Source organism: Cherax quadricarinatus, chromosome 9 (genome assembly GCF_038502225.1).
Source record: "Cherax quadricarinatus isolate ZL_2023a chromosome 9, ASM3850222v1, whole genome shotgun sequence".
In the NCBI taxonomy this organism is placed as follows: Eukaryota; Metazoa; Arthropoda; class Malacostraca; order Decapoda; family Parastacidae; genus Cherax; species Cherax quadricarinatus.
Window position 1 is genome coordinate 38,676,938 of NC_091300.1, and position 14,734 is coordinate 38,691,671.

Genomic DNA, 14,734 nt, shown 5'->3' on the forward strand with positions numbered 1-14,734 from the left:
ACCTTGTGAGAGCACCAGTTCAACTGAGTGCCAGCTAGAGCAAATAGCATGGCAAACACCAGGGATTCACTGATGTCATGTCATATTAACATTCCCCTTTTAAGAGGGAAGTGATGGTGACCCAGAGTTTTGTGGCTATGAGATGGACATGGCCACAAGGGGTCAAGAAAACCTCAAAAACCTCGATAATAACCCATGTGCAACATCCTTTCTTTCTGATACCACTGGTAGTGTCATCCTGCCAGAATGTCCAATAACCTATGCCCTAAGTAAAGAGAAACGATTCTGGAACATGTGTAATATGTACAGGTCTCCTTCAACATTTGTGTTTTCCACTTTCAGAGGCTTCGAACATTCACGAATTCCCAGCCGCCCAATCATATTTAAAATATGTCATTACATATGTTAGGAATTGTGGCGGTGGCAGTTTGTTTTGAGACAGGACAAGATAGGCCTTCAATATGACATTATTATCAACTCTACAGCTTATTTATCTATCAATTCTTCTAATATGACATAATAAACAATATTAATCACATAGAAACATGACATATATTCTAGAATTAATAAAATACATCATTAAGTATGTCACGAGTGTTGTGTTGTCGTTGTTGTTGTTGGGTGTATAAGGGCCACTGAGAGCATAAGCCATACATAGTGGTGGTGGAGGCGGCAGTAGAGACAGTAGATACTAGAGACGGCGGTGTTGTCATTTGCCCTATATAACTCCAACAACACTGGAGGAGTTAGGTTCGCATTGTCCTTTACCGATTAATTGCTTAACTTACTTGCTACACTTTATTGTTGGCTGGTGCTATAGCCTTTATCGACTCGTGCTGCTTTTGTATTGTACATATCGTAGAATCACTGAAGAAGGCACATTCTCCCCTCTCTCCTCCTCCTCCACTTTGGTACTCGGCTATGAGTCCTTTCTTGAATTCTATAGTTTTTCTCACCTTTACCAAAGGGTTGGCACTAGTACAATATTTTGTGATGTTTTCACATGTTTTATGATTGTTCATAGTTCAATAGGTTAAGGAAGCAGTATTGTTAGGCTAAGTAAATGCTATTATTATATTTCCCTACAATATATCTGTGCACCACACATTTGCGTTTTTTCAACATTTGCGAGGTTCTTGATCCCCTAACCCTCGCGAATGTGGAGGGAGACCTATATTCGGCAGGCTGGCCAGCTGGTTGGCTAGCTAGTTGGATGACTGACATTGGATGTCTCTGTCTGTACCTGTCTCTGTCTGTCTCTATCTCCATCTGTCTACATCTCCATCTGTCTATATCTCTCTGTGTCTATATTTCCATCTGTCTGTCTCTCTTTGTCTATCTTTGTCTCTCACAAGTTCCTTTTTTTTTTTCAACAAACCAGCCATATCCCACCAAGGCAGGGTGGCCCAAAAAGAAAAACGAAAGTTTCTTTTTAAATTTAGTAATTTATACAAGAGAAGGAGTTACTAGCCCCTTGCCCCCAGCATTCACAGGTACATATAAGTACAATTATACATAGTGTAAATTACCTAGGATAACCCCAAAATTCCAGGCAAAGTGCTATACAGTGCTTGTAGATACAGTGGTCCCTCAATAATCGTCCGGCTTGAAAGTCGTCCATTTTGGAAATAGTCGCATTATTTCGTTTAAACATTGGCTCACAAATGGTCCGTTAACTCGCTAATCATCTTTCGTCCTGGACACGTACTCACGGCTCTGAGCCATGTTGTCCTCCCTTCCCAGCCAGTGTGCCATTGTTTACCAGTGAGCGACGGTCCCCTCACGTGTTCATACGAACTATTTCATAATACATATTCCATTCATTTTAGTGCTTGCAAGTGCTAAATAAGCTACCATGGCTCCAAAGAAAGCTCCTAGTGCCAAGCCTTTGGTAAAGAAGGTGAGAAATACGATTGAATTTAAGAAAAACATCACTGAACAATATGAAAGTGGCGTACGTGTAGGCAAACTGGCCAGGATGTATAACAAATCCCGTACAACCATATCTTCCATCATAGCCAAGAAAAAGGAAATCAAGGAAGCTGTTGTTGCAAAGGAGGTAAATATGCTGACAAAAATGAGATCACCAGTACTCAAAGATGTTGAGAAGTTATTATTGGTGTGGATAAACAAGAAACAATTAGCAGGAGATAAGTCTTATAACGTCGATTATTTGTGAAAAGGCTAGGCAGTTGCATGACGATTTGGTAAAGAAATTGCCTGCAATTAGTGGTGATGCGAGTGAATTTAAGGCCAGCAAAGGCTGGTTTGGGAGATTTAAGAAGCATACTGGCATACACAGTGTGATAAGGCACGGTGAGGTTGCCAGTTCGGACCAAAAAGCGGCTGAAAAATATGTGCAGGAATTCAAGGAGTACATAGAGGCTAAAGGACTGAAACCTGAACAAGTGTTCAATTGTGACGAAACAGGCCTCTTTTGGAAGAAAATGCCAAAGAGGACCTACATTACTCAGGAAGAAAAGGCACTGCCAGGACACAAGCCTATGAAAAACAGGCTGACGCTCATGTTCTGTGCTAATGCTAGTGGGGATTTCCTCCTCCAGTCTTCCATACACTAAGAAGAATCGCCAATAAAGGTAGGTGTTATGCTGTTAATGTTTCATTCATCATGTCCCATTGTATTGTTTATGTACTACATCTACATTTCATGAAATTATTTTTTTTTTTTTTTCAATACTTCTGGGTGTCAGGAACGGATTAATTGTATTTACATTATTTCTTATGGGGAAAATTGATTTGAAAATCGCCTATTTCGATACTAGTCCCACTTGCAGGAACAGATTAAGGACGATAATTGAGGGACCACTGTATGAGGCATAATAAGCATGATGCAAATAATACGCATTTTCACTTGCTCAGGGAGACAAGCAGACAGAAAGACAGACACACACAGGCAGACAAAGACAGATAAAAAGAGTTAGACAGATACAGATAGATAAACAGACAGACAGACAATGTTTGTGTGTAACAGTGAAGACAAATAAAGCCAGGGTGCACTTTCATCAAGTGTCACTGCACTGTCAGCAGTTTACTGACACTCGTCATAACACCATGCTTCAAGGAGTTTCACATACAGTGGAACCTCTACTTGCGAGCGCATCCACGTGCGAGTTTTTCCAAATACAGTGGACCCCCGGTATTCGATGGCATCGGTATTCGATAAATCCAGTATTCGATGCATTTTAATGCAAAAATTTCGCCTCAGTATTCGATGCAATTTGTACGAGACGTGTCCACGTGTGGCCTGAACTGCCCCGTGCGTGCCAGTGTTTACAAGCCAGGTAGTGTGCGCGCATCTAAGGATACATTCGGTACATTTCATATTATCATTGTTTTTGGCGCTTGTTTCTGCAAAATAAGTCACCATGGGCCCCAAGAAAGCTTCTAGTGCCAACCCTGTGGTAAAAAGGGTGAGAATTAGTATGGAAATTAAGAAAGATTTTGAAGGGTTTGGGGCTAACCCTGAGAAGCCTATGCCAGTTGTGGAATCCATTGTGCCTACTTCAAAAATTAAGGAAATGTGTGCAAAGTGGGTTGAACTGCAAACCTTTATAGATGAAAATCACCCTAACACAGCTATTGCAAGCTGTGCTGGTGACTATTACAATGACAATGTTGTGGCCCATTTTAGACAAATCTTAAGGAACGGGAGGTACAGAGCTCTATGGACAGATTTGTTATGAGACAGAGGTCCAATGACTCTCAAGCTGGTCCTAGTGGCATTAAAAGAAGAACGGAAGTAACCCCGGAAAAGGACTTGCTACCTCAAATCCTAATAAAAGGGGATTACCCTTCTAAACAGTAACAACTTCGACACTCTCCCCTCCTCTCATCCCATCAATCATCACCAGATCTTCATTAAAGGTAAGTGTCAACTATTCTATTATTATTCTATTGTTATTGTTGTTATTGTAATTATTCTGTTTCATTAAACTTAATATTTCAAGTGGTAAAATTTTTTTTTCATACTTTTGGGTGTCTTGCACGGATTAATTTGATTTCCATTATTTCTTATGGGGAAAATTGATTCAGTTTTCGATATTTTCGGTATTCGATGAGCTCTCAGGAACGGATTAATATCGAATACCGGGGGGTCCACTGTACGAGCAGTCACTGGGTCGATTTTTTGCTTCCATACGCGAGCAAAATTTCCATAAGCGAGCAGACCACAAGGCAGGTTCCTTGACGCTGGTGAGGGGCTCTTGCTCTTGATCTAGGGAATTCTACCTCATTTGTGTGTTGGACTATCTAATTGAAATTTGGGCAATGTATGATGGAAATATGCTGCTTAACGCACACCAAAAATGAAAGAAATCGGAGCATAAATAATGGAGATCACTTCTCAGCAATTAGCCACCCCTTAGTGGTATTTTCACATGGTTTTTATGGTTCTATTCTCATTTTTCGGTTTCATTTGATAGAATGGAAGATATATTACAGAAATAGATATGATTTTGATTGCTTTCATTACAAAAAGTACCTTGAAATTGGGCTCAATGTAGGAGAAACATTCGATTACTTGGCTATGTTCAAGAGTAAACAAATAACGTCATTGTCCATTTCAATATGCAGTTGTGAATGGGTTGACATTATTTATACAATTATTGCAATAAGGCATAACAGTAAATCTTATATTTTTTGTGTGAACAAAAATTACAAATTACACCCACCATCCGACTTACGACCGATTTCGGTTCCGAGAAACTGGTCATAAGTCAAAATGGTCGTAAGTCGAACTTAACTACTGAATATCAACAAAACATTTTTGTAATGACTTTATTTTATTGTTTTATTTTGGTATTTCATGTTTTACTTTACTTTTTATGCTGTTAGTACTGTATTTTATACTGTAAGGTTTAGGATAAACACTGTGTACAACACAAATAGTTGTTTATTTCCCAGAAATTTGGCATAAAAAACATGGTCGTAACTCGAGCAGGTTGTAAGTCGGATGGTAGGTGTATTTATATTGTAACAAAAATAATATTTATTTATTTATTATCACACTGGCCAATTCCCATCAAGGCAGGGTGGCCCGAAAAAGAAAAACTTTCACCATCATTCACTCCATCACTGTCTTGCCAGAAGGGTGCTTTACACTACAGTTTTTAAACTGCAACATTAACACCCCTCCTTCAGAGTGCAGGCACTGTACTTCCCATCTCCAGGACTCAAGTCCAGCCTGCCGGTTTCCCTAAACCCGTTCATAAATGTTACTTTGCTCACACTCCAACAGCACGTCAAGTATTAAAAACCATTTGTCTCCATTCACTCCTATCAAACACGCTCACGCATGCCTGCTGGAAGTCCAAGCCCCTCGCACACAAAACCTCCTTTACCCCCTCCCTCCAACCTTTCCTAGGCCGACCCCTACCCCTCCTTCCTTCCACTACACACTGATACACTCTTGAAGTCATTCTGTTCCGCTCCATTCTCTCTACATGTCCGAACCACCTCAACAACCCTTCCTCAGCCCTCTGGACAACAGTTTTGGTAATCCCGCACCTCCTCCTAACTTCCAAACTACGAATTCTCTGCATTATATTCACACCACACATTGCCTTCAGACATGACATCTCCACTGCCTCCAGCCTTCTCCTCGCTGCAACATTCATCACCCATGCTTCACACCCATACAAGAGCGTTGGTAAAACTATACTCTCATACATTCCCCTCTTTGCCTCCAAGGACAAAGTTCTTTGTCTCCACAGACTCCTAAGTGCACCACTCACCCTTTTCCCCTCATCAATTCTATGATTCACCTCATCTTTCATAGACCCATCCGCTGACACGTCCACTCCCAAATATCTGAATACATTCACCTCCTTCATACCCTCTCCCTCCAATCTGATATACAATCTTTCATCACCTAATCTTTTTGTTATCCTCATAACCTTACTCTTTCCTGTAATCACTTTTAATTTTCTTCTTTTGCATAACCTACCAAATTCATCCACCAATCTCTGCAACTTCTCTTCAGAATCTCCCAAGAGCACAGTGTCATCAGCAAAGAGCAACTGTGACAACTCCCACTTTATGTGTGATTCTCTATCTTTTAACTCCACGCCTCTTGCCAAGACCCTCGCATTTACTTCTCTTACAACCCCATCTATAAATATATTAAACAACCACGGTGACATCACACATCCTTGTCTAAGGCCTAATTTTACTGGGAAATAATTTCTCTCTTTCCTACATACTCTAACTTGAGCCTCACTATCCTCGTAAAAACTCTTCACTGCTTTCAGTAACCTACCTCCTACACCATACACCTGCAACATCTGCCACATTGCCCCCCTATCCACCCTGTCATACGCCTTTTCCAAATCCATAAATGCCACAAAGACCTCTTTAGCCTTATCTAAATACTGTTCACTTATGTGTTTCACTGTAAACACCTGGTCCACACACCCCCTACCTTTCCTAAAGCCTCCTTGTTCATCTGCTATCCTATTCTCCGTCTTACTCTTAATTCTTTCAATAATAACTCTACCATACACTTTACCAGGTACACTCAACAAACTTATCCCCCTATAATTTTTGCACTCTCTTTTGTCCCCATTGCCTTTATACAAAGGAACTATGCATGCTCTCTGCCAATCCCTAGGTACTTTACCCTCTTCCATACATTTATTAAATAATTGCACCAACCACTCCAAAACTATATCCCCACCTGCTTTTAACATTTCTATCTTTATCCCATCAATCCCGGCTGCCTTACCCCCTTTCATTTTACCTACTGCCTCACGAACTTCCCCCACACTCACAACTGGCTCTTCCTCACTCCTACAAGATGTTATTCCTCCTTGCCCTGTACACGAAATCACAGCTTCCCTATCTTCATCAACATTTAACAATTCCTCAAAATATTCCCTCCATCTTCCCAATACCTCTAACTCTCCATTTAATAACTCTCCTCTCCTATTTTTAACTGACAAATCCATTTGTTCTCTAGGCTTCCTTAACTTGTTAATCTCACTCCAAAACTTTTTCTTATTTTCAACAAAATTTGTTGATAACATCTCACCCACTCTCTCATTTGCTCTCTTTTTACATTGCTTCACCACTCTCTTAACCTCTCTTTTTTTTTCTCCATATACTCTTCCCTCCTTGCATCACTTCTACTTTGTAAAAACTTCTCATATGCTAACTTTTTCTCCCTTACTACTCTCTTTTACATCACCATTCCACCAATTGCTCCTCTTCCCTCCTGCACCCACCTTCCTGTAACCACAAACTTCTGCTGAACACTCTAACACTACATTTTTAAACCTACCCCATACCTCTTCGACCCCATTGCCTATGCTCTCATTAGCCCATCTATCCTCCAACAGCTGTTTATATCTTACCCTAACTGCCTCCTCTTTTAGTTTATGAACCTTCACCTCTCTCTTCCCTGATGCTTCTATTCTCCTTGTACCCCATCTACCTTTTACTCTCAGTGTAGCTACAACTAGAAAGTGATCTGATATATCTGTGGCCCCTCTATAAACATGTACATCCTGAAGTCTACTCAACAGTCTTTTATCTACCAATACATAATCCAACAAACTACTGTCATTTCGCCCTACATCATATCTTGTATATTTATTTATCCTCTTTTTCTTAAAATATGTATTACCTATAACTAAACCCCTTTCTATACAAAGTTCAATCAAAGGGCTCCCATTATCATTTACACCTGGCACCCCAAACTTACCTACCACACCCTCTCTAAAAGTTTCTCCTACTTTAGCATTCAGGTCCCCTACCACAATTACCCTCTCACTTGGTTCAAAGGCTCCTATACATTCACTAAACATCTCCCAAAATCTCTCTCTCTCCTCTACATTCCTCTCTTCTCCAGGTGCATACATGCTTATTATGACCCACTTTTCACATCCAACCTTTACTTTAATCCACATAATTCTTGAATTTACACATTCATATTCTCTTTTCTCCTTCCATAACTGATCATTCAACATTACTGCTACCCCTTCCTTGGTTCTAACTCTCTCAGATACTCCAGATTTAATCTCATTTATTTCCCCCCACCGAAACTCCCCTACCCCCTTCAGCTTTGTTTCGCTTAGGGCCAGGACATCCAACTTCTTTTCATTCATAACATCAGCAATCATCTGTTTCTTGTCATCCGCACCACATCCACGCACATTCAAGCATCCCAGTTTTATAAAGTTTTTCTTCTTCTCTTTTTTAGTAAATGTCTCCAGGAGAAGGGGTTACTAGCCCATTGCTCCCGGCATTTTAGTCACCTCATACGACACACATGGCTTACGGAGGAAAGATTCTTTTCCACTTCCCCATGGACAATAGAAGAAATAAAGAAGAACAAGAGCTATTTAGAAAAAGGAGAAAAACCTAGATGTATGTATATATATATATGCATGTGCGTGTCTGTGAAGTGTGACCAAAGTGTAAGTAGGAGTAGCAAGATATCCCTGTTATCTAGCGTGTTTATGAGACAGAAAAAGAAACCAGCAATCCTACCATCATGCAAAACAGTTACAGGTTTCTGTTTCACAGTCATCTGGCAGGACGGTAATACTTCCCTGGGTGGTTGCTGTCTACCAACCTACTACCAACCAACCTAATACATATAATAATAATAGTTTTTTTTTTTTCAACAAACCGGCTGTATCCCACCAAGGCAGGGTGGCCCAAAAAGAAAAACTAAAGTTTCTCTTTTTAAATTTAGTAATTTATACAAGAGAAGGGGTTACTAGCTCCTTGCTCCTGGCATTTTAGTCGCCTCTTACAACACACATGGCTTACGGAGGAAGAATTCTGTTCCACTTCCCCATGGAGGTAAAAAGAAATAAACAAGAACAAGAACTAGAAAGAAAATAGCAGAAAACCCAGAGGAGTGTGTATACATATGCTTGTACATTTGTGTGTTAGTGTGACCTAAATGTAAGTAGAAGCAGCAAGACATACCTGAAATCTTGCATGTTTATGAGACAGAAAAAAGGACACCAGCAATCCTACCATCATGTAAAACAATTACAGGCTTTCGTTTTACACTCACTTGGCAGGACGGTAGTACCTCCCTGGGCGGTTGCTGTTTACCAACCTACTACCTAAATAATAATACATATACAATAATAATGGCCTACATAATAATTATGATAGTAGACGGCTTCAAAAGGCCGTCACTAGATGGCAGTGTTTACCACAACAAAGAGGGAGTGGTTGTGGCTCTCTCCACCTGTTACATAATGACATATTTTATTCATTCTAGAGTATATATCAGGTTTCTATGTTATTTATATTGCTTGTTATGTCATGTTAGATGAAGTGAGATAGATAAATAAGCCGTAGAGTTGATGTTAGCAAAATTATTGAAGTACAGAATTCCACTGGAATGGATTAATTGCATTTCAATTAATTTAAATGAGGAAAATTGACTCTGCAAACGAGCAAATCCAGTTGCGAGCAAGGTCATGGAACAGATTAAACTTGCAAGGAGAGGTTCCACTGTATACTCCAGCAAGTCTAAAACATTGCTGAGACCTATAAATACTTTGTATATATTTCTAGACAAGAGTAAATGACCAAGGCAGGTGAAAATGTTCACCTGTCAGTATGTTTGTGACTATCTGAGTACTATTTCAGTACCTAATATTTAGTGTCAGAACAAAGATTGGTGATAAAATCACAAGAATTATAAACTGTAATTATCAGAACATAAAAATTATATAAATTAAGATAAAAACGAGAAAAAAGGTACATCGGCAACACTTTTGCAAGCGGCAGGACTTGATGTTGCCGTCAGGTGAGCATCCAGTACCAACTTTGCGGTCTTATATCTTGTTAAGTATTGATCCTAAAACTTTTTTTTTGTTTGGTCTTATTACACAGAAAATTGCCCTCTTTAATTTAATTTTTATTTTTCAAAATATTCGGAGCGCTGGGAAAGTGAATGTAGATCTACGTTTGGACAATTTAAGGGTTAAATTCAGCCCCAGCAAGTGTAAGGTTATGAAGATTGGGGAAGAGGCCAGAAGACCATACACAGAGTACAGACTCAGGGAAATGGGTGGCAGAGGCTACAGACCTCATTCAGAGAGGACCTAGGAATAAGCATAGTGCCTAGCATACCACAAAAGGCTCATATAAACTGAATAACTTCTGCAGCCAATGTTCGTCTGCCAAATCTGAGAGTGGCCTCCAGGAATCTCAACGAAGTCATTCTGAATGCTTTATACAACATATGTCAGGCCAGTCTTGGAGTATACAGCACCAGTATGGAGCTCAAACCTAAGAAAGCAGGTTAAAATAGGTATGCAGCAAGACCAGTCCTACATTTAATAAAGGGGTATGAGCTATGATGTGAGGCTAAAGGAATGAAATCTGACGACATTAGAGGAAAAATCATAGAAAGACACAATAACATACAAAATACTCAGAGTAATTATATATGTTGGTAGAATTACCAACAAAATGTAATTAACAGGACACAAATCACATGAGTTGCACTTGTGCCCTTTTACATTACAGAGTAATTAACCCTTTGACTGTTTTGGTCATATATATACGTCTCACGAGCCACCGTTTTTGACGTATATATACTTATAAATTCTAGTGGCTTCAAATGAAGCAGGAGAAAGCTGGTAGGCCCACATGTGAAAGAATGGGTCTCTGTGGTCAGTGTGCACCATATCAAAAAATTCTGCAGCACACAGTGCTTAATGAGAAAAAAAAAACTCCGACCGTTTTTTTTTAATTAAAATGTCGACTTTATGGTCTATTTTCGTACAGTGTTTATGGTTGTATTCTAGTTTTCTTGGTCTCATTTGATAGAATGGAAAACAAATGATGTCATTTTCCAATAAACGTCCAACTAGCCATTCTAATATGTGTCACGAATGGGTTGACATTATTTATACAATTATTACAATATTGCAGTAGTCTGCATAACAGTAAATCTTCTATTTTTTGTTTGAATAAAAATTCAAAATAGAAAGCAAGAGTAATATCAGAGGGGCCTGGAGACATGACTGATGAACAAAGAAAATGTTATTTTAGAGCCAGGAATGTCTGCATTGTTCATTCTGGACCCTATTTCGAAATTGTCATATTTTTTAATTTTGTGAAATTGGCCAAATTGCAAATTTCTGACCATGTTATTGGGTAGTTGAAAACGGTAAATGAGCAGTTTCTTGTACTCAATCGATAGAAAAAATGGAGTTCGAAAGAAATAGCTATGAGTTTGGTCGACTGGAACAATGGAATTAGATGAAAATAAGGCTCAAAGTGGGCAAAATCGCCGATTCGTAAATATCGCGTAGATCGCTAACTTCGCGACCATCAATTTTCCATAAAATTTAGTTCTTTTGGTGTCATTACAATCGGGAAAAGATTCTCTATCATTTCATAAGAATTTTTTTTTTTTTTTTTTTGGGTGGGTGGGTGGGGGGGGGGGGGATTTTGTGACACCAGGAGACACCTAAGGATTTGGGGTTGCAACAGTCAAGGGGTTAATAGAGTAGACAAGGATACGCTGGTAGAAAGGCAAGAAACAGATACATGAGAGCTTTGTTGGAAGCTAAAGACACTGGTCATTCATAGGGATGCCAGGAAGTACTTCTTCAGCCTCAGGATGGTCTGGAAGCGGAATAGCCTCGACGAATATGTGGTGGAAGTAGGCTCCATAGTTTTGAAAGCAAGTAAGACAGGGTCTACAAGGATAGGGAGTGAACTGGACAAGCAGTAAGCTAAGAGGTAGAGCTAGGAACTGAGACTTAACCAGCTACAACCACATATAGAAAAGTACACTACTACTTTTACCCCTGCCCCCACATACACACACCGTGACAGAACACAAGAAGAAAGGCAGAAATTGAAAGAGATGGTACAAAAATGAAAGGAGGAAAGAGAGGTGAAGATGGAAATGAACAGAAGAACCCAGATTCAGGAGGAAGATCAAATACAGCCTCCTTTCACAATCACCTACAGAAGCCCCCCAACCAGGACAACCCCAATGCAACCAAACATTCTAACCCAAAACACACATGCCATATCCAATGCCCCACCCACCTCATTACAAACTCCACCACCACAGCAAACACCCATAGTTCCTTATCAGAACTCCCACTTCCCCAACGTAACCCCCAGACCACAGTTTAAGAAAAGTTGAAGGTTTGGTATACAAATGCAGACAGAATAACAAATAAGTGCGAGGAGTGGCATGAAATAATCAAGGAGACATCTCCATACATAATAGCACTCACAGAAACGAAACTCACCAGGGTAACAGATGCAATCTTTCCACCCAGATATCATATCCTCAGGAAAGAAAAGAGGGAGCAGAGGGGGAGGAGGAGTTGCACTGCTCATTAAAAACCAGTGGGGATTTGAGGAAATGGAAGGAATGGATGGAATGTGCAAAAGGGACTACTTAGTAGAAACAATCCAGTCTGACAGCCAAAAGGTGGTAATTGCAGTAATGTACAACCTGCCACAGAACTGCAGGAGGCCAAGAGAAGAATACGACAAGAGCAACAGAGCAATGGCTGATACACTAGCCGAGGTGGCCAGAAGAGCTCACATGGGGGAAGCCAAGTTACTAATTATGGGTGATTTCAATCACAAGGAGACTGACTGAGAAAGCCTGGAGCCCCATGGGGGTCCTGAAACATGGAGAGCCAATATGATGGATGTGGTACTGGAAAACCTCATGTATCAACATGTTAGAGACACTACCAGAGAGAGAGGTGAGGATGACCCAGCAAGACTGACCTTGTATTCACCTTGAGTAGTACAGACATCGAGGATATCATGTATGAAAGACCCCTTGGAGCTAGTGATCATGTTGTTCTGTGCTTTGATTACATAGTTGAGCTAAAGTGGAGAGAGTAGCAGGAATAGGATGGGAAAAACCAAACCACAAAAGGGGGGACTACACAGGCACGAGGAACTTCGTGCAAGACATTCAGTGGGAGAGAGAACTGGCAGGAAAACCAGTAAAAGAAATGATGAACTATGTGACAACAAAATGAAAGAAGGCAGAGGAGAGGTTTGTTCCCAAGGGAAACAGAAATAATGGGAAGACCAGAACGAGTCCTTGGTTCACCCAAAGGTGTAGGAAAGCAAAAACTAGGTGCACTAGAGAATGGAAAAGGTACAGAAGACAAAGAACTCAGGAAAATAAAGAGATTAGCCAAAGAGCCAGAAACGAATATGCACAGATAAGAAGGGAGGCTCAGCGACAATACGAAAATGACATAGCATCGAAAGTCAAGTCTGACCCGAAGTTGTTGTATAGCCACATCAGGAGGAAAACAACAGTCAAGGACCAGGTAATCAGGCTCATGAAGGATGGTGGGGAGCTCACAAGAAACAACCAAGAGGTATGTGAGGAGCTCAACATGAGATTTAAAAAAAGTATTTACAGTGGAAACAGGTAGGACTCCAGGAATTCAGAACATGGGGGTACACCAACAAGTGCTGGATGAGGTACACATAACTGAGGAGGAGGTGAAGAAGCTATGTGAACTTCATACCACAAAGACGGTGGGACCAGACATCTCTCCGTGGGTCCTTAGAGAGGGAGCAGAGATGCTGTGTGTGCCACTAACAAAAATCTTCAACACATCCACTGAAACTGGGCAACTCCCTGAGGTATGGAAGATGGCAAATGTAGTCCCAATTTTTTAAAAAGGAGACAGACACGGGGCATTAAACTATAGACCTGTGTCACTAACGTGTATAATATGCACAGTCATGGAGAAGATCATCAGGAGGAGAGTGGTGGAGAGTGATGGACTGAACACATCGACTCAAGGTTGAGGGACTGATTACCTCATTCTTCTCCTGTTCTTCAAGTTTCTCCTACGTATGGACTGATGAAGCCACTGTGTGGCGAAACGTTTCCTCAATAAAGATACCCAAGAGTTGCACATGTGTCTAATTTATCATAAAAATTATATAAAATAATATAAAAATAAGAATAAAAGGTATATCTGCAACACTTCTGCAAGCAGCAGGACTCTATCAACATCGTCAGGTAAGCAGTAAGTGCCAACTTTGCAGCCTCATATCTCAGTAAGTACTGACCCTATTTTTTTTTTTAATTTTAGTCCTATAACACTTATAAAAACTTTCTCTATTTCAATAAAAAAAATTTTTATTTTTCAAAATATTCGGGGCACTGGGCGAGAGAACATATATATATACGTTTGGACCTTTTAGGGGCTAATGAGGAGAATCAAAACAGTTGAAGATCAGACAGGACTACAGAGGCCTGGACAGGCTACAAGCCTGGTCCAGCAACTGGCTCCTTGAATTTAACCCTGCCAATTGCAAAGTCATGAAGATCAGAGAAGGGCAAAGAAGACCACAGACAGAGTATAGTCTAGGTGGCCAAAGACTGCAAACCTCACTCAAGGAAAAAGATCTTGGAGTGAGTATAATACCGAGCACATCTCCTGAGGTGCACATCAAATAGGTAACTGCTGCAGCATATGGGCGTCTGGCAAACCTAATGATAGCGTTCCGATACCTCAGTAAGGAATCGTTCAAGACTCTGTATACCATTTACGTCAGGTTCATACTGGAGTATGCAGTACCAGTTTGGAATCCACACCTGGTCAAGCATGTCAAGAAATTTGAGAAAGTGCAAAGTTTTGCATCGTAGGGATTATCCTATGATGAAAGGCTAAGGGAAATTGGCCTTACAATAATGGAGGACAGGAGGGTCAGAGGAGACATTATA

General features: G+C 40.3%; 1 protein-coding gene across 1 annotated transcript in view; it reads right to left on the reverse strand.

Moving 5' to 3' along the window:
• LOC128685932 (uncharacterized protein CG43867) overlaps positions 1-14,734 on the reverse strand; it is a 1,104,857-nt gene that overhangs the window by 219,800 nt on the left and 870,323 nt on the right. The window lies entirely within an intron of this gene.